General features: G+C 33.9%; 1 non-coding gene across 1 annotated transcript; it reads left to right on the top strand.

The window, feature by feature from the left end:
• Positions 1–3,832: 3,832 nt before the first annotated feature.
• Positions 3,833–3,905, top strand: TRNAR-UCU (transfer RNA arginine (anticodon UCU)). Its single transcript has one exon. It is a non-coding gene; the product is annotated as a tRNA-Arg (tRNA).
• The last annotated feature ends 17,125 nt before the right edge of the window (positions 3,906–21,030 follow it).

Here is a 21,030-nt window from a genome sequence, read left to right as displayed (position 1 = left end):
ATTGCAACACTTCGCAATGTTACGGTTCAGATGTTTGATTGAACTCAATAGTAAAAAAAAGTCAATGAGTCAATTGAATTGAAATCAATATGGGAATGATCAGAAAATATTTGGTATAAAATATTTATCGGTTCAAAGGATCTTGGGAAGACATAAAATGCATGATAATAAATTCACCAAAATTCAAGCAATGAAGTCTCAAGACCCTCAACAGAGAATTGAATTTTGTGAAATGTTGTTGATACACATTCAAGAAGATTCATTTTCGACTGAGTATAATGTATCGTCAGGTATATCAACTGGAATCAGTATACTATTATGAATGCTGTAGAGGATATTTCGGAAGATGGTACACATTAACGGTTTCAAAGCTTCACATTCCGACCTGAAAAGCTACAAGCCAGCTGAAATGATCAGAAGAGAGTATTTTGGTTGGTCATCAGTATCCTCAGTCATAAGTGAAATCGCAGTAAACATGTTTCAAACCACACATCTGCATTGCTCACCAATTATAAATTATAAATATAATTTATCAGCTGTGATGAAGCGTGTTAAATAAATGCTACTTTTTTATCGAGTCATAAAGTTTAAACTCACATTAAAAATCATTGAAATGTCAAATGTAGTGGAAATGGAAGCAATACAGTTTCTGATAGCATAATACGTTTCTCTTGAAGTGTCTGTAGATAAAAACTCAACATACTTTGTGTTACCGTATGCTTAGTTTGCGCTTCCTCCAACAAACTATGGAAAGTGCTCTAATTTTCAGTTAATCTAGGTTACCATTTACGGTTTCCTTCGAGATTATTCTAGGATGGATAATGAAACGATTTATTACTCTGAAAGGTTTGACCTAATTCGAAACGAAGCGCCATGCAATTTTCAATTATGCGGTGGATGCATCAGGGTCATATATTATCAAGAAGCTATGATTTTTTGTTGGACATATATTTGTGATTTTTTTCGATGATTTTAATCAACGATAATGCCAATATGAAAATTGATCAATATTGGTCAACGAAGTCTGCCCTCACGCGTTTGCCCGCGTTCGGGTCGCGTCCTTGGCTATGGCGCTTCATTGCTTAGACCGCCCCTCAACCCCCGCACATCGTCCCGCGTCGTCATACAGTAGACGCGACGCGAAATGACTTAATGTGTTGCGTCAAGTTGCGTGACTTAATGTGTTGCGTCCTAATTACTTAGTGTAAAAGACAAAATTTATCCATATCAAATACTTGCAATGACAATTGTATCAATTTTTATAAGAATTTGACAGATATTCTAAAATATGCATAATAAAAAAACATCCAATTTAATGGGGAATGTTCCTCAGTTTGGGTTATTACAGCAAATGCAAGTTTGAACAAAATAAAGTTGAGTTTAATTCATGAGTTTTTCAAATTCACTTCGAAAAGTATTCAAATTGATGTTTCAAATGTTTGGATTTTTGAAGAGATTTATTTCTGATTCATATTGGTAACAGCGCCTATATCAAGTTGAAATAATTTATACGTGCCTAGATATTCTACTTTAAAAAAAGGAAAATTATCTTTATAAATCAACAATTAAGGCAAAATATAAATTATAGTTCAATACCACCTCCACAAGCCACATAAACAACAGTTGTTTTGTTATTTATCTATATAGAGAAAGATAGGTTAGGTGCACAAAATGTCATATATCACAGAATGTCTAGGAACTCGGAACATAACTAAACAGAACAGCACGTTGTTTCATACAGGTATAACAGATTCATTTTCCTTTATTACCTATAACTGAGGTTGCCAAATGGTGAAATAGAAACGAATCCCTTTAAATGTTGCATTATTTCATTCCTCTTTTTTAAGTATTTAAATAATTTTTCAAAGAAAAAGGTTGAAATGATAAGTTTAAAATGCGTTGTTTTAGAGCTCTTTTATGAAAACTACTTAATTTTCGTTAGGAGGAACATTTCCCATTGTATTTATGGCTTACTATTTTGCATATAGTGGCTACCGCGTAAGAGGTATATATATATATATATATATATATATATATATATATATATATATATATATATATATATATATATATATATGCTATCGCGAACTTTTATTTAGAACTTTTTAAGAAATACAATTTTACGGTACATTATATGCATTTAACTCCAACGGTATAGGCAGCGCACGCCAAGATAGCTCGAAGGGAGCAGGAATTTTTCCGACTTACCCAATACTTATGGTAATATTATGACCAAAATTACACAAAACCTTTGTAAATTGTAGCCTATATATCATTCTGATGTATAAGCTGTATTTATGTGACGTTTAATCTAAATCCGTTCAGTTGTTTAGGCGTGAAAGAGCCACAAACATACATACAGACATACATACATATAACCATCCTCTCAAACTTTCACATTTATATCAGTATACTATAGATAGATAAGTTAATATAATCATCCGATGACAGATGACTCATTACACTAACAATCCAAACACGCTTTGAAATGTTTCTTATATTCTCAGAATACCTTTTTTCCCCTATTTTTGGATATTACATTTTTCTAATTATTTCTGAAATTTTTGTTTTTTTTTATCCATATTATTCATAAATCTACACTCATTAATACAGTTGATTGGATGATTTTCACTATAATAAATTCATTTTGAAAATCATACAATAAACTGTATCCATGTATACTGTATGATTTTCAATATAATAAATTTATACTTAGTTAAATTCATACAATAAACTGTATTAGTTAGTTTTAATATGGATTTTCATCAAGTATCGGCCAGTTCTATTCAACTATACATTTCCAATTCAAGTCAATATATTCGAACATCATCTATTTACTTTCTTACAGATTTCAATTTCCTCAACATTTTTAGATAATATGAATTCAAATAATCTTAACATTCATCATGAACATCATCGAACAAACGATGGTTCTAACTGAATCTAAATTTTATTTTCGGTAATGAGAGACAGAACAAAGTTTTTCCATAGAATGGAGAAAGACAGAAAATAATACTTTTTTCTTTGTATCAGTCTAACCTAAAATTCTTTCACAAATTCACAAAATAAAATATCCTCTGTCTACTAGTGGAAGTTCCATGTACTAACAAACAGATCAGATTTACGAAACTTGGTGGAATTTCATTTGAGAACTGCAGTAGTACCGTGTTAAGGATGACACCTTAAAAAGTAAGACCTCGTTCATCCTTAGCTTGCACAAATTTCGACTTCTGAGAATGATCGTTCGTAGGGGGCGACAGCTGGTTATCGGAAATACCTACATATTTCAACAGATTTTCAACAGTCATGCGAATATACAAGGGAGTGTTCAATAAGAAGAATAAGACTAATCTTTTACGAAAAATTACTATTTCATTTCTACTTTACATTTGAGAAAATAAATATATGCATTCGGCAAAAAATAATTTGAATCCCCATTCAATTCATGAATACGTCAAATAGTGGATGTATACCACAAAAATATTAACGGAAAACGTTTCTTTTTCAATTTTCTCTTGAGTTAGGATTTGATCAGATGAATAAACAACCTTAGCTATAATTAAGTAGATCAAATTGATAAGTATCCCATTCGATTATTTTATTATGAAAAATAAATCAAAACAAAATATATCATGTTATGAGATGTAACACAAGTAATCTATTGATATTGAGTCTAGAATGTATGAGAAAATGTAGCAATTGATAACGGTTTATCGGTTTATTGGTGATTCCGAGTACAAATCATAATTTATTACCGCAAAACATTTTTCAGATCGGAAATGTTAAATACATTTCTAAGTTTATAACAGGCAAGCCGTCTACTATTATCATCGTCCCTGTAGCGCAGAGGATAGCGCGTTGGACTTCTAATCCAAAGGTCGTGGGTTCGATCCCCACCAGGGATGCAAGTGTGATATTTTTTTTTATTTCAAATAATTCGGTATTGAGCGTTCTAATGGATTCGCTTCATTTGATATATATTCTTAATTTCTTATTATTCGGAAATATGTGATTTTATATTGTTTAGAACTAAGTTCCATATGAAAAATGAGAAATGAATCTATGTTTTTTCTATGTTAGAAAGTTTTATTTCTCATTTTTCATGATCTCCTATCACGTAGTAACGGCTGCATCCATCAATTTATTCTTAGTTTTACATGAAAACAATATGAATTTCAAACAGGGATGCTAGGAGTTGATTATACAAAGGTATTGAAAAAACGTAAGCTCCCAAAATGTTGAAATAGTGACTTATTTGAAAGTGACATTTTTCTGACTTCATGGTTCTGCCAGCGCAGAAAATAGTATACTGTACAACAAGTGAGGAAAACGACATGTTTTTCACGAGCGTAGAAGTTTGTTGCGAGTGCGAGTGCCGCAAATCAAGCGAGTGAGAAATATGACATTTTCTCACGCATTCTACACTGTACTTTTTCTACGGTTGCGTTGTTTTCAAGTATTGAAAATTATAATACATATAAAATAATACTTGTATGTCATTAACATATTTTATTTAAAATAGTAATTAACAGTTATATTTGAACAATTTTGTAAAGTAATTCCTGGTAGGTCGATTTATTTCAACATGTTTTCGGTAATTGAAATATTAGCTGCTGTCGAAGTTGAAGTTGTTGTGTTGTGTTCAGGTTCTAAGGGCGCTGAAGGCTGAATGAATTCTACTATACTTTTTGAAATTTTCATTTTGTTAGCTATGGAGTTGTCGATGTAAGATTCAGCAACATTGCTAGATTTCCAACCCCCATGGCGTTTTAAAGTTAAAATATCTGCCCCTGCATTAACCAAAATAGTCGCAGATGACCTTCGGAAACAGTAGCCAGTATATAATTCAGGTTTCGGTAGTTGCAAAAATTTCGCTATTTTTTTCGCTAGGTGACAAATTCATTTATCCCCACAGGTTGTTTCGTACATTTGCTATTTTTGTAATTAGAAAAAAAAGCGTGTTTAATTTGTACGTTGTCGAAGCTTCACATATTTTTTGTAAATTTGGTAGAATTCTCCTGTGACTGTGAAATTTCTAGGAACCTTGCCATCACAACGACATGCACCTGTAAGGCTAATAGCTAAAGCAGCCTGAAATCAAAACCATACATTCATTTTTCGATAACAATTTAAAAAATTTCAATTCATACCTTCATCGGCAAATAATTTTCATCAGGTGCATCTTTTAAAAATTGTTGAATTTCTTCAGAAGTTGATGTTTTTGACTGTTTTGGAGCATATTTTTCAAATTTGCATTTTTAAAATGCACGTAGTTTACGTATTTTGATATATCAACACAGTTTTTAATAATTAAGGTATTCCTCAGCATCGAGTACTGAGACCATAATGTTGATGATTTCAATATTCTTGACAACTCTTCAAAATAAGCTAACAAGGTATTTTCGGAATTTACCTTGGCTTTCATTTTCCAGTCCATAAAGTTTCTATGAGCGATTTCATATTTTTCTCTTGATGTGCTTGGTAGCAAATCATTGCAAACATCTATTGCTTTCTGAACAATTTCTGGAGGTGTATTTCTTAACTCTAAATCTTCGTATTCCATTTATTCAATATTTAATAAATACGAACTGTTTATACTATAACAATCAACAATAAAACTATTTTCGTTGGGTAAGTTGACAGCAATAATTATGCAGTGCTTCGGTTTTGTTGTTATGAAAACGCCGACAATGGGCTACTTGGATATTGCACGCGAATCGTCGGCATAGCGATGCCAACATGGAGAACGTGTCATATCAATCTGACATGTAACAATTCATAACTGACTTGGGTTATCGTGATAACAGTGAGAAATTATTTCTCACTGTAATATATAACATCCGTAGAAAAAACTGCTTTCATATGAATATTGAATTACAAGGAAATGAGTTCTTTTTCATTCTGTTGGTACTTCAAACATTTCTTATGGAACCGAAACAAATATCATTCATAGGAATGCTAAATGATGTAACGTATGAAACAAAATTGATATAAAATATCATTCTCAATGGTGTACTTCGAAGTTTCGGAACAAGACACTTGTTTTATCACCTCATCAGTACCGTTTTGGATAACATTACAAGACGAATTAGTGATTATTGAACAATTTTCACAAACTTCACAAACCTTTTGTTTCAATTCTAGACGCGATATTTTGGAGAATCTATCATCGACACGAATTGGGGTGGAAGTAAACAGGTTCAATTCAATGCCACGAAAACCCAGGCATCGGTTTTCTGCAAAAAGATAAATGTCTCCCGACTGGATTTAATGAAGTCAGGACTGACAAATCAGTTTTCTGCTTCGATAAGTTTGTTGGGGGGTTGAAATGACACCAATATGTATTGACACAAATATGTCGCTGGAATTGCGAAGGCTGCTTTGCCATTCAATTTGAAATACACAATAATCTTAGTTAACGACAAATACATATAGTTCTCACAGAAGGATAAACCTGTGCGTGGGCTATATCATTTTAATATACAATAGATTATAATGAATGAAATATAAAAAATAAAGTTTCTTTCGGTATGAACAAAAAAAGTACTAGAAAAATTGTATATAGATATTACATTAAAATCATATATAGTCAATATAAATAGAAACGTTTAGCATGAACAAAAAAAGCACTAGAAAAATTATATACAGATATCACATCAAAATTACAAATAGTTATTATAAATAAAACATTTAGGTTATACCTATAATGAAACAATCGCAATAGGTAAATTACATCGAACATCACTCACATATCAATCAAACAAATACCCTATTTTTTCAAAATGAAAAAAAAACAAACAAACCATGGAGAAGTTGACCTACAGATTATATAACTCTAATCACATACATCTTCTACAGACATTTATACATTTTAGTAATATGTATTTTTTACATCAACATATTGATGTATCTGTGCTCTAGGCAAACCTGAGATCCAAGCTTTAAGCTTATTTTTGAACATATTAATGCCAAAGATAGTTTTGATATGTGCTGGATTAAGATTATACAGCCGAGGAGCTAAGTAAGTATAACACTTTTGTAAAGTATTTTTGTCTAATTTTGGTACATTGGTTGAATTCATTTTGTGGCGAGTTGCATAATGGTGTTCTATTTTTCTAAGTTCATGTTTATTTTTGTGTGGCCTTATAACAGTTTTGAAGAAGTAAAGTTGCCTTATGTCTAAAGTCAATGTTTCCTTATATAGCGCTTCTGTGGGGTACGTTCTTTTTTATTTGTGATTATTTTCAGAGTTAATTTTTGAATCTGTTCTAAGATTTTTATATGAGAATTACTTGCTGCTCCCCAATGAAGCTCAAAAAAAATCAGATCAGACCTTCTTTGGAGTATTATTCTCATTATGGAGCTCTGCCCTCAAACATACCCTGAATTGAAAATTGAATTCCTTTCAGAGTATCATTCCTCGAACTAGGCAGAAGCGAACGACAAACAACATCTGCCTGTGAACGAGGTAACCAACCTCCATAACCTCCCCCATAAATCCTCCCTAAATTGTAGATCAGTTAACTGATTTAGAAAACAACGAAATGTCAACATTAACATTACATAAACTCCCACATTGAATGAAAGTGGCCGAGGAAGGTAATTCCCGTGTAGAGTCTCCTCTCGAGGAAAAGGTAATTTGGAGCATGTCCAATTAACATTTGATGACTCGCAAAATCGACATTTGGAATTGCTGCAAGTGCGATTGGAAATATCTAGGGAATGTGCAATATATTGGACAAGGACCTTTTGTCTGTGTGGGGTTATTAGATTCAGTTCGGTACCAACTTGTATTCCCAAGAGCTCGATGAAGTCAAACTTTGTAATTCCTATTTTGAAACTGTTATGTAGTTCTGATGCTGCCATATGCTTTAAGTATAGAATTTGATTATTCTCTCGTATCTCCTTTCAAGTCAATTTAGATTCAACCCACGCGATTGTGTTCGCGTATATTATGAGACAGAGAATCATAATAATAATAAATTCAGAATTGATTGCTAGTAAAATAATTACAGGATTGTGTAGCTCCGTCTCATTTTTTTTATGTAGAATTACTCGCGAGTCAATGATTAAATTGATTTTTTTCTCTACATCCCTTCAAAAATTAAAGACCATTTTGAAACGGCTCACGTAGTTTTGCTTAAATTAGTTAATGCGACTGATGAATCAGTTTTTGTCTTTGTTTATAAACAAACAGATGGACTAGCAAGGGGGTCCCCACTATCTAGCATTATATTCGAAATATACCTGCAAACCATAGATGAGAAAATCTCAACAATAATGAAAACACACGATAAAAAAGGAGAATGGTTCAGATACGTTGACGATGACCTGTACATATCACAAAACGAAGGAATAAGCGTAAAACAAATAACAAAGGAAATTAACAGAATTAATCAAAAACTGATTAATAGAGCATAGAGAAAGAAAACGACTCGAAACTTAACTACCTGGACATAACTATCTGATATAACCATAACAAATCAAAATTTTAAATGCCAATATATAGGAAACCGACATAAACAAGCTCCACCATACCTGCAAGTTCGAACCACCCACCATCACACAAAATGGCTGCCTATAAAGCATTTACATACAGAATGCTAAGGATACCGCTTTGCAATAAAGCCCGGAACAAGGAAAGGAAAATTATATACCAAATAACAAACGAGAACGGATACACCCAAAATACAATAATAGAAAAAAGAATCAAACAAAAAATATAGAACAAGGATCAAACTACTCCCACATTCGCATTCATAGGTCACTAAACCAAAAAGTTAACAAACATATTAAAACCCTTGAACATCAATATCACTTACAAGCCGAACACGAAAATGACACCAAAAATAAACAGCTATGAAAAAGAAGAAGACAAAAACCGTAACGGAGTGTACAGCATACGCTCGAACTGCAACAAATTCCATATCGGCCAAACCAAGAAAAAACTGATCCAAAGGTACGACGAGCACAAAAAAACATATATAAACCCAATGACATATAAATCAAAACTCGCAACACACGCCATACAAATAAAACATAATTTTCCCCCACCAGTCAATGAACGAAACCATATGGACATCTGGAAAAACCTAAACATCCATAAATTCAAGTCATAACTCACTTATCGAGGAACAAATACAAATCAATACACAACAAGACCTAACATTCAATATATTACATAATACAATACACATTCCTAGAAACAATGAACCTAGAGAAACACCAAAGGATATTACCTGATTTAACCCAAATACAGGCAAATTTAAAGAGACATCCGGATGAAAGGAGAGGACAAATAACTAAGGCGTTCTAACCAGTATACGTAACCTCAATTTTCTGTATTTCATTTACGAAAAAAATAGCGCCAGATTTTTAGAAAATGTTTTTTCGATAATGTTGAGAGTTTTGAGCTGAGGAATATTCCAAAAAATTAAATCATTTACATTTTTATCCTTTTTCACATATAACGAACGAAGTTCTGCAGTTTCAGGATAGGTTTCATTTTTGGTGCTTGAAATGTTTTGAAAATTTGGTGTGGAAATGTTTTCATTCACCATATTATACTATATTCAAAACATTAGAATTATAAAACAACAACAAAAATTAATTGGCGCTCCGGGGCGACTATTGAAAATCTTTAATTGAATGTGACTGACAAGTTCTTAATCAAAAACCAGATCAAAACTCTCATTTTGGTTTTCTTTTACTATATAAACTTTACTATTTAGTTGTGATATACTGTTTGGAACCTTTGGTGTAGTAATAAATATTACTGGAGTTTTTTTCCAACACCAAATCGTTATTTTTACACCTCGACAAGTGTTTCGATCACCAAGTGATCATCTTTAAAAGGAAGATAAAACTGATCTTCCTCTTGAAGATGATCACTTGGTGATCGAAACACTTGTCGAGGTGTAAAAAATAACGATTTGGTGTGGGGAAAAAACTCCAGTAATATTCATTACTATTTAGGATCCAGTAAATTAGGGACTATATTCGATAGATCCAGGTAGTTTATTTTATCATGAAATTAGTTATCCGATGGCACAGTAGGTAGTAGCTAATGTTGTTAGAGTATAACATGGTTGAAAAGTGCGAAATGATAAGGAGTAATTTATCACTTCCACAGAGTGCGGAATTGTGTGCCCTCATTTCATTATGTAGGATTCTGTCACATTCATCTTCTCAGAGAAAACTAACTCATTAGGTATTTTGATTTTATTTGTTCAGCTGAAACTTCTTCCATATCTTATCAAGATGTAAACTCATCTTTATGTCGGCGAAAATGTGCATTGCTTCCTTGTAAAAAATATTTTCGAGAAATAAAGTGATATGTAACTGTCCGTAACGTTCGTATTATCAACAAAATTGTTTTTCCGCAGAGAAGGCAATGTGTGTAACATTGATGAATGTAAATTTTTCACAATCAATCACTGAACCACAAGTTCTCGTCGATTCATCGACTCAACGATTTATCATTTGCCAGACATATCCGCGTAGAGGACAATGAATTCTAAAGTCAAACTGTAAGTACACTCAAGCTGACAGGATGAAGGATTGTTACCTTCTAGATCTAGAGTATCGCAGGAGAGTCCGAATTGACCGAGTTTTTATACTTATACGGAAGGAAGATTAACAAAAGAAATGAAAGACGAGTTGCAGAGAAAAACACAAGAGTTGTGAGCCAAATAAGGGTTTGAACAAATTAGGAAATAATGATGTTCGTATAGTATATTGAGTTACAGATTTTCACACAAATATTACGTCTATGATTTGATGATTTAATTTGATCTTCTTATACAAAAAAGTACGTACACGCCTGAGGAAGCTATATTATAGCGAAACTCGTGTTGCGGTTCCGCAAACTGTGGTGAAAATCTCATAACAAAGTGTTACTTGAATATCAACTATTTTTCAGTTCTTTCTGTCTAATGATAAAAATAATAATAATGATAATAATAATAAGCGCCCTGAGAAAAACACCTAACCTTCGCTTTTCTCAGGTCGAGTGGGCTGGAATCGGAAACAGAGGGGTTCATCATGGCTTGCCAGGATATTGTCTTCGACACCTTAGTCTACCGCAGTCGCGTGATAGATATAGAGATTCCTGACACAAGGTGCAGGGCCTGTCGCGAGGCGCTGAGACCCTAATGCACTTGCTATCAGTATGTCCAGCATATGCGGTCTCGGCCTATATCTATCGACATAACGCGGCCCTAAGAGTACTATATTACCATCTACGGCACTCTTACGGTATTGACGAGACACCGGTGTTGCCCTACGCACCAGGGGATATTGAATCCGTTGTGATGAAAGAATTTATTAGAACTATTCGTTCCCCACCCTCAGGCTCATACAAGCTAATGAGCCTGATGTAGTCCTTCTTGGCCACCAGAGCAAAATGATATTTGTCGTAAAGTTTTCAGCTCCTGGCGAGACGAATATCGTTAGAAAAGAGGAGGAAAAACGGATAAAATATCGAGATTTTCTCTTCGAACTCCGCAGACTCTATCCAGACCACTCTGTCAAGATGGTTGTTCTGATTATCAGAGTCCTTGGTGGAATGATGTCCTCTCTACTCTCGAATCTTAAAATCATACCGGCTTGCCGCACTAAGGCAGAAATCTTAGCCGCACAGATGCAGAAGGCTGTCATTCTTGGGTCACTGCGCTTGCTCAGGGCACATGATTCTCGAACCCAATGATCATCTACCCTATGGTGTGGGGAGTGGTCATTGGTTGATAATGCTGGCGCGCCCTCCCGAATGTATCGGGGCTTCGGGGGATAGGGCCTGATCAGCGCACACTACAGTGGGAAAAATTCTTTATTGTTATCAAGAATAAATTTTGTGGACAAAGCTTGTGAAAAATAAATACAAATGTAAGTATGGAAATATAAAATGTGAATATAAAAACACCTACAAAAAAGTAAAGTTAGAACATACTATAGTTCAACGCCGAAATTTTGTATCAACATGGTTGTGTACAGATTTGTTTGAAAATATCATCAATACTCATATATTAGAAATATAAACATATATACCTATATATAATATAACATAAATAAACACACCCATTGCACCAGACAATGAAAATCTTATATAACCCAAATTCAAATATGCACATTTTGTCACGTGAATTTATCATTATAGAACTCTTGCAATTTATAATAGGGTCTATTAGCCAAAAATATTTTACTCTTATTCTAAACATTTTGTTGGTCAAATTTGTCTGTCTCAAATCTGAGGGCAAGTGATTATAAACATCTTGACCCCCTTGTAATAAATTGTAATAGTAGTAATCATATGATTTCTCTGCAAATTGTATAATGTTACAATCAGAAGCAACGTAGTTATTATTTCAACAATTCAGTTTGCTGTATTCAACATCTCTCTCTCTATTTTGGATGGTCGTTGCTTCCTATTTTCAGGCGCATTTGACCAATGCTCCTCATGTTAGTTAACAGGAGCTTCGTCGGGGGGCGCAGCGGTCTTGCACGAAGCAATGCTGCGTTCCATTTTTTTCCAACTTTTTTTTTCATTATAAAAACAATTCTTTGAATAATAAAAACGATTTGGTTTTTATGGAGTCCCCTCTTGCTTGGGAGACCTTGTTTTTTTTCACATATACGGCGCCGGCCTGGATACCGGCGTGAATAAAGGGGACCCTTTATTCATCACTTTTTTGTTAAAGACACTCACATATTTCCATAATTAACATAATGGACTAGAACAACACAAAAACGGAGCCCCACGATAGCACATGGTATTCGCGTACCTTCTTTGTGGACGGACGTTATCAGCACATCCGTCCACTACTACGGCCACTACGGAACTACTGTATTCAACATACTCATGCAGATGCAGATATACGAGATTTGTCAAATTACATGGCGACTATGATATATCAATGAAAAGAAGAACTGTTTTATAAAAAATAATGATAATAAAACATGCCTACTGATAAAAAACTGTTGAATCTGCTAGTCTCCTAAGATATAATCCGAAATTATCACCGATACCTTATCTGAGCAATCATCACTTTCGCATTTTGAAAAAATAGAGCGGAAGAAATTTAGTAAATACTCTGCAATTCATTCACAAGAGTTTGAATAAAATATAAATCACTGTCAAAAGGGAGCGGCAACACTCAGATTCATTTATATCAGGTCACAAAAACATAAATGAAGAGGCATGCCCCTTCGAAATTTGTTGGAAGATAATTCCCGCTCCGGATGATTTATAATCACGAGTAGAGGACGATACTGAGTCCACAGAAAATGAATAATTTTCAGTTAACGCATTCCAATGTTATGAAATATATTTTGGACATAACTAGTGATTGATAACCACTGGTTTGTATTGCAGCCGTACAATTTTTTAAAATTTTATTTCCTTCAAGAAACACACTTGGAGGCTTTATAAACTTTTGAATTAACATCTTTTATTTATCAATCTCAAAATATGGCAATGCAAAGTAAAGAAGTAGTTATATTTATTTGAAAGTATAGTATTGAAGTTAACAGAACATGGTAGGAAGTTCAAAGAAGCTGCTTGTATGTTGTTCAACGACGCATTCAGCCAATCTAGCGTAAAGATACGCAACATAATGAAGCAAAAAACGGTCTGCTCCCGCCAAATGGTCAGAGAGAAGGAAGAAGGGATAGGTGAAAGAACTCGAATTACATATAGTCAACTTTCGGAGGAATAGTCCAGTCAACACTCGAAGACGACTGTGGATACTAACAATCGAAACGTCGTGAAGTAACTTGGCTTGAACTCCCTCAAATTTTGTTTCATTTAAATTGTCCATTTTTTAATTTTTGCTCATTTTTATTTGATGGTAATTTCATCTCAGAATTTTTTTGCTTAATATAATTGTTATTTTCAGATATTCATTTCAATTTTCGATTTTATTTGTTCTTTCAGGGATTTCAAATCATATTATATCATATTAGACTATAGAAGAACAAACTAATTAAATTCACCAGGGAAATGGCATACATTTTCAATGTATGCCACTATAGTTACATCAATGTAACTATAATCATTTATTTTAAATACATAAATGAAATTAAACTAATTTGTATTGCTTATTGGACCCTAAAATAACAAACATTCTTTGTTATCAGTTTTAGTGGTACAGTTTCTCGAGGGATAATGGACAGACTAAAAGATCTATTGAAGTAAGATATAAGGAATATTCAGCATACCTAAAATATGGAAGACCAGAAAAATCAGCAGTCGCCCATCATATTTTGCAACAAAAGTATTCCATAGGCTTTGGTTCAAAAAGATCAGTTAGACAAGTTAACCACAACAGACATCTAGACGCCTAGGAGGGAGTGGAAATAAGTAAACATAATAATATTATAAATAACGATGGTGGACCAACACCTGATAGTATACTATACAGCTAGTTGAAATAATATTTCAATTATCTGACTATTAGATAACATAAGATGAGTAATAGTATATTATATACCTAGGGTGAGAAGTGAGCTATTATTTACTGAGCATTTTTAGCTCAGTAAATAATAGCACATTATATCCCTCGTAGCGCCGAGGGATATAATGTGCGAAGTAAATAATAGCTTTCTCAGCCGAGGTATATATAGAATTTTTTTCACTACAAACATTGATATATTAACAATTTTAATTTTGGCATTAGTAATTTTCTAACAATTTGTTGAATATATCGGAATATCAAGTAGAGTGGAGCGTGTTTCTAATCAGACTGGCTTTATTTATGTAAAAATTTGGCATGTGTTAAATTTTGATATGAATCTATGAAATATCTCATTGCATTTTTGATATATTTCAATGTTCCACTTCTGGATTATAGTGACAAAAAATGTCCTTGGTTATATGATAACCCAAGGCAGCTATGAATTGTTGCATGTCAAATTGAAACGGTACAGTTTCCATGTTGAATACGCGATGTCGATGATAAGCGCGCAACATCTACTTAGGCCATGAAAACGTTTGCCGGCGTTTCCATGACAACCAAACACTGTACAATGATTATTATTGCTGTCAGTTTGCCAAATGCGGTTTTAATTCAAATTTATATAATTAATTAATAATAATATAATCAATAATCAATCATAAATAAAGTTAAAATATTATACATGTAATTACAATTTTTTTAATATTTATAGACATTCATTTGATATTGTACCTTTGTTAATAAATTTGAATTTGAATCTCCGAGAAGGGGAGACATCCACCTCAGGTTAAAAGTAACTCTCGATACAGGGTAAAAATCTGTTTTTTTTTTTGTTAACCAGCTGTGGCCGCCCTAAAAAGTAACAATCCTCCTAAGTCTAAAATTGTACAAGCTGAGGATTGCCAAAGTCTTGTTTTTTATACTGCGATCTCTAGCACGGGGGACTACGGATAAGTTGAGAATAATTTTAAATGTTTGTGCAATCGGTGCTGATCAGCAAAATTATACAGTAACGCCGTGTTTTATTTTCAATGATTGGACTATGTGAGATTCCATTGTAATTCACATATTGATTTTTCTCATTCACCGAACGCAAAGATTGTAATTCCGAGAGTCACGTTGCCGATCGGGATCACAAAAAGCCCCAATCGAGCGGTTTTAAAAAACAAGAAATCTGACGGTGAAGCTTGAACGGCAAGAGTCAATTACGGTTCCCTGATGATTTCTGGATGGCGAGTTTTATGTGGATCACATCCGTTCCAACGGTTCTTTTCAAATTATAACCTTGTCACAATCCACGATCCGTGTATTACAAAGGTCTTTTACAAATCTCCCCATTTTCAGAAGTGTAATTTTCTCTCAGACAAAGGAATATCGTCGACGTTCTATATATAGCAATGAGGCCGGCGGCGGAATCTTTTCATCACGCAATTTCAAAGGATTTCATTCTGGGTGACTGTATGACTTCCAGAAAGTTTGATATCGTCTATCGTGTTTCTGGATTATTTCACTATTGGCACTTCATTTATTCATGGTCGAATATTTTTGATGAAAATGTCATTCGAAAAAATACGATTCCGTTTTGGTTTTGAACTGATCTTACTATCAAATGGGTATAAGAATACAGGGTCTTTCACGACGAGCATTCGTTAGTAATATATGGAGAACGATTCAAAATAAAAACTTGAAATTTTGTGGTAGTGGGTTTTACAAAATGGCCTTCTCAACCAAAATATTTTCAACTTCTGGTCTCTTTCCGTTATACCGGAAGTTGAGGGCAACTTCCTTATTCCAAATGGAACACCCTGTATTTTATTACATTTTTAAATTTCTCAGCACATTTCAGGCTCACTTTGTAAAACAATGTCTATACCCAAATCTGTTAGTTTTCGAGATATTAATTTTTTTCTGAAAAATTTGACAGTTACAGCACCACTCCGAAAAAATCATAACTCATAGACAGTTAACAGTTGAAAATGTGAAACTTCACAGAATCACACCTTAAGCATCAAGTCATGAACAGGTCCATCGAATTTTCGAAAATAATTTACAGGGTGGTCGAAATTTCCACCTAAAACATAACATCGAGAAAACTGATGAAACACGATTTTTTCAAATAGAAACCATACACTACTCTATTGTTTTTGGATACTACGAAACAAAAGATATCAAATTCATGAAGAATGTCCTATACCCAAAATACACCCTTGGCAAGATATATCCGATTTTGGGAAATATTTGAAATGTAAATCATTCGAAGCAATACTAAACCAAGAAAGCTTTGAAAACAAATGAAGTTACAACAAATATGTCAAAATTTGATGCGATATAATTGACGTATATTTCGTAGTTTTCTATTTGTGTGCAAAATGTCTCGTTTGGGGTATTCTAATGAATATTTCCTGAATTTAATAATCATTTATGGTGAATGCAATAAGATAATGGACAGAACTTGTCGTGTTTTTGCAGAAAGATTTCCAAATCTACACAGACCCAATAAAAATATTCTGAGAAGGCTTCTAAGAAACTGCCGTGATTTCGGATCTTTCTCGTCTGTCATCAACAAAAAAAAACACTCGTAAACAATGAGGACATCGAAATTGTAGTTTTGGCCTACTTCACAGCCTATCCAGAAAATTCGTTGAAAGATGCAGAAAAGTCACTTAGAATTTCATATTCGTTAATAAACCGGATTTTAATCAAACATAAGTGGCGTCCCTTTACATATCACCAGGTTCAAAATCTGAAACCTCACGACTTACCTGCACGAGTGGAATTGTGCGAATGGTTTCTTATCAAGATACAGAAGGACCCTGAGTTCATAAAGAACATGATATGGACAGATAAAGCCAAATTTGCCAAGAATGGTATGTAGGTACAACCGCCGTAATAGTCATTTTTTGGCAGCAGAAAATCCAAAGCTTGTTCGCCAGCGCAACTTCCAGTTGCGCTGGCGAACATGGAGTTTTAATGTTTTTGCGCTATAAAGGAAGACCGAACTTTATGTTTATATCTTTATGAAGATAATTTGAATAGCGATAGATATTCACATATATTTAGAAATGTGGTTGGTGAATCCATAAGGCATGTTTCTGAACTCCGTTTCAAGTTATGTTATCAGATGGATGGATCCTCTGATACCGTTGCTGGGTTGTTGAATGGGATGTTCGAAGATCAGTTTATGCGGATCCAGTGAGTGATAAGGAAAACATTGAACGAAGGGTTCTGAGAGCTTTCAATAATTTGGTTCCTGACTCCATACAGAAAGCTACAAATAGTGGAATGCAAAAAAGAATATATTCTTGTTTAGAACAAAACGGCAATGTCTTTGAACATGTCCTGAAATGAACCACAATATAATTTGAATTCAAAGAAATTTAGTTGAATTCTAAAATTGAAGTAAAATCTAACCTTAAAAAATATAAACAAAATAAAATTACTGTATTCGATATCAATAAACAAAGATATAATTCATCTCTTTGATAGTATTTTATTTCAATCCATCCATTTTCATGTTGTTGAAAGTTACCTTTTACCAACGACAGAGTTAATACTAGTTCATTTGTTTTCAAATCTTTCTTGGTTTGGTATTGCTTCAAATGATTTACATTTCAAATATTTCCCAAAATGGGATATATCTTGCCAGGGGTGTATTTTAGGTATAGGACATTCTTCATGAATTTGATATCTTTCTTTTCGTAGTATCCAAAAATAATAGAATAGTGTATGGTTTCCAATTGAAAAAAACGGTTTCATCAGTTTTCTCGATGTTATATTTTAGGTAGAAATTTTGACCACCCTGTGAATTATTTTCGAAAATTTGATGGACCTGTTCATGACTTGGTGCTTAAGGTATGATTCTGTGAAATTTAACATTTTCAACTGTTACTGTCTATGAGTTATGATTTTTTCGTAGTGGTGCTGTAACTGTCAAATTTTTCAGAAAAAAATTAATATCTCGAAAACTAACAAATTTGGGTATAGATATTGTTATACAAAGTGGGCCCAAAATGTGCTGAGAAATTCAAAAATGTAATAAAATACAGGGTGCTCCTTTTGAAATATGGAAGTTGCCCTCAACTTCCGGTATAACGGAAAGAGACCGGAAGTTGAAAATATTTTGGTTGAGAAGGCCATTTTGTAAAACCCACTACCACAAAATCAAGTTTTTATTCTGAATCATTCTCCATTAATTCCTAACGAACGCTTGTCGTGAAAGACCCTGTATAGGCTTTCTCGGTCATAGTCACGATTAAAGTAAACAAAATTCGGGCTGGTAGGGCGATGTCAAATGGAATTTGAAGTACGTTTTGTCTAATACTGCGGCAGACATTTTCAGTTGTATGTGCGTTGACTGCGTCAACAACGACTGACCCTGACTCTCATTCGTTAACTGCGAGGACAAAAGTAATATATAGATGTCTCAGCAATGACTGGGAATCAGATTCAGTCGTTGTTGGGATTTCGAGAATAAATCTTCGTCCTAGATGTCAACGCACATACCTTTGCTGATGTCTGCCACAGTAGCAGACGAAACGTTTCATACTTAGGTTACATTCAACCATGGTCTACCAGCCAGAATTTTGTTCTGTTTTATCTAATTGGTACCTTATCAAAATTAATGAATGCTAAAAACCGAGTGACTCAGTGTCGGCATAGAAGTGCAAGAATTGTGTCTAAAATATTTCCGAAGTTTGCTGGCTGTGGTCTGCAGTTTTTTGCGCAACAATTCATCTATAGCTGCGGTAGTCATTATCGAAAGCGATCATAAAACGAACTCAGATTTGGTCCTTCTGGTTACATATCCATCATTTTTCCACTCATTACTTGAATCATTGTTCGTATCTGAGTCAACAGAAGATGTTCCATCTTCAGTATAACATTCAACCAACTCCAATAACTTCAACATTTCATCATAGAGATCGTTCAAAAGAAAACCTAGAAACTCTTCCACATCTTGCTGTCTACTCTCGATCCAGTCTATTCGCATACTAATAATATATTATAAATGTACGTCGGAACGAATGAGGTGTCGTGTTGACAAATAATTTTTTTTATTTCGCATATTCGCATCAATCTAGTGGTTGTTAGCGAGTAGTACATGTTCATAATTTTGTTATAATATCGGTACATTTAAGAAATTTGATAATATTTGGAATATTACAGTTTCTGCCAATAGTGTTGAAGATATCTAGGGAAAAGCTTGGTAGTTCTTGGAAATTTTATTCGCTCTTCTGTCTTTCGTCCCTATGACTGACATTTCGTCCTAATGTCGTCCTAGCATTCCAACTATAACCGGTGTGGACTTGTTTCTCTCGTTCGAAGAGATGTTTTCGCTCAGATTGTTCAGTGACTTGTAGAGTGGTGGACATGCAACCAGGGCTTGCATAACCGAGTTAACGTAGCAGTAATTGCTTTGATCGAGCAGACACTTTGCATGTAATCTCACGGCTCTACCATCGATCGTGAATGTAGACAGAAACTCTCTCATCCTGTAACAGATCTACAACCTGGTCTAACCCCTTGGAGTGATTGTAGGCGCACATGGGTAGATTGTTATTGTATTCGGTTTTCGACTTAGTCAGAAACTCTGTCGAAACTGTTGTCGAATTCAGACGAAACATCGGATTCATCGAATTTGAACAGATTTCTCCTTGATTTTGACACAGGAATATTGTACAATATTCCAACTTCGTTGGGAATTAGTTCTTTTGGGTACTATGCGGGTATGCGGGTTCAGCCTCATTTAGAATTTCCTTCTTCTCCTAATTCAAAACTTAACCGTTTTCTGCGAGTCTTTACCATACTGCACATCTCCGATTCACGCACTATCTGCAGTTATTCGTTTATTGGAATCAAATCTTCTTTGAAGCCTGATTTCGACTTTCATACTATTCAACTTCATGATCTCATGTTGCAGGTTATGCCTAAGGGGAATTTCCTCATATAGAAAACTGATGTAAATGTAAATATTTGAATTTTAATGCAAAGTCGTCTGGATCCTTGCCCCGCTATGAAATAAAATTCTGCATGGTCGCTCTGGCGAATTTTGAAAAGGACATAAACTGAAGGACAATAAATTTGTCATGATTCAGGTAGTTGAGATTGTTGAACGATGGAAAATTTCTCAAGTTGAAAATTGAAATCATATAAAGGGTGTTGCTTTTGTATCTACTTTCGAGTAGTTTGCGATATTTATCTGCGACATCGAATTATTTTTCATTTCAAATAAAGGTCAATACGTGAAGTAGATGTTGCGAGAAAACTCTTAAGACATATTCGAAGGTGAATGTGAAAAAAAAAAACAGGATTATGAAATACCAAAAAGGATTTCTAGGATCACATTCGATGGTGCTTTTTTTTCCATCTCATTTTCATACCTTCTTGCCTATTCTGCGAAATGTCCTATAGCCATAAACAAAACAGGCCGCACGTAGGAGCGATTTTTCATTTTGTTCAAAACCAGAGTGGACTCGTGGCAGTTAAGAATGAAACTGTTCGAATAATTGGCACTTAGCACTTTGTAACGGTTTGCAAGCCTAGACATGGAATAATTGATATTCCGATCAATTTTTTATCA

Source organism: Leptinotarsa decemlineata, unplaced genomic scaffold (assembly GCF_025532065.1).
Source record: "Leptinotarsa decemlineata unplaced genomic scaffold, Ldec_3_MD MMD2_tig00002974_RagTag_RagTag, whole genome shotgun sequence".
Classification (NCBI taxonomy): domain Eukaryota; kingdom Metazoa; phylum Arthropoda; class Insecta; order Coleoptera; family Chrysomelidae; genus Leptinotarsa; species Leptinotarsa decemlineata.
Note: the sequence above shows the minus strand (reverse complement) of the source record. Positions and strands in the feature narration are given on the sequence as shown.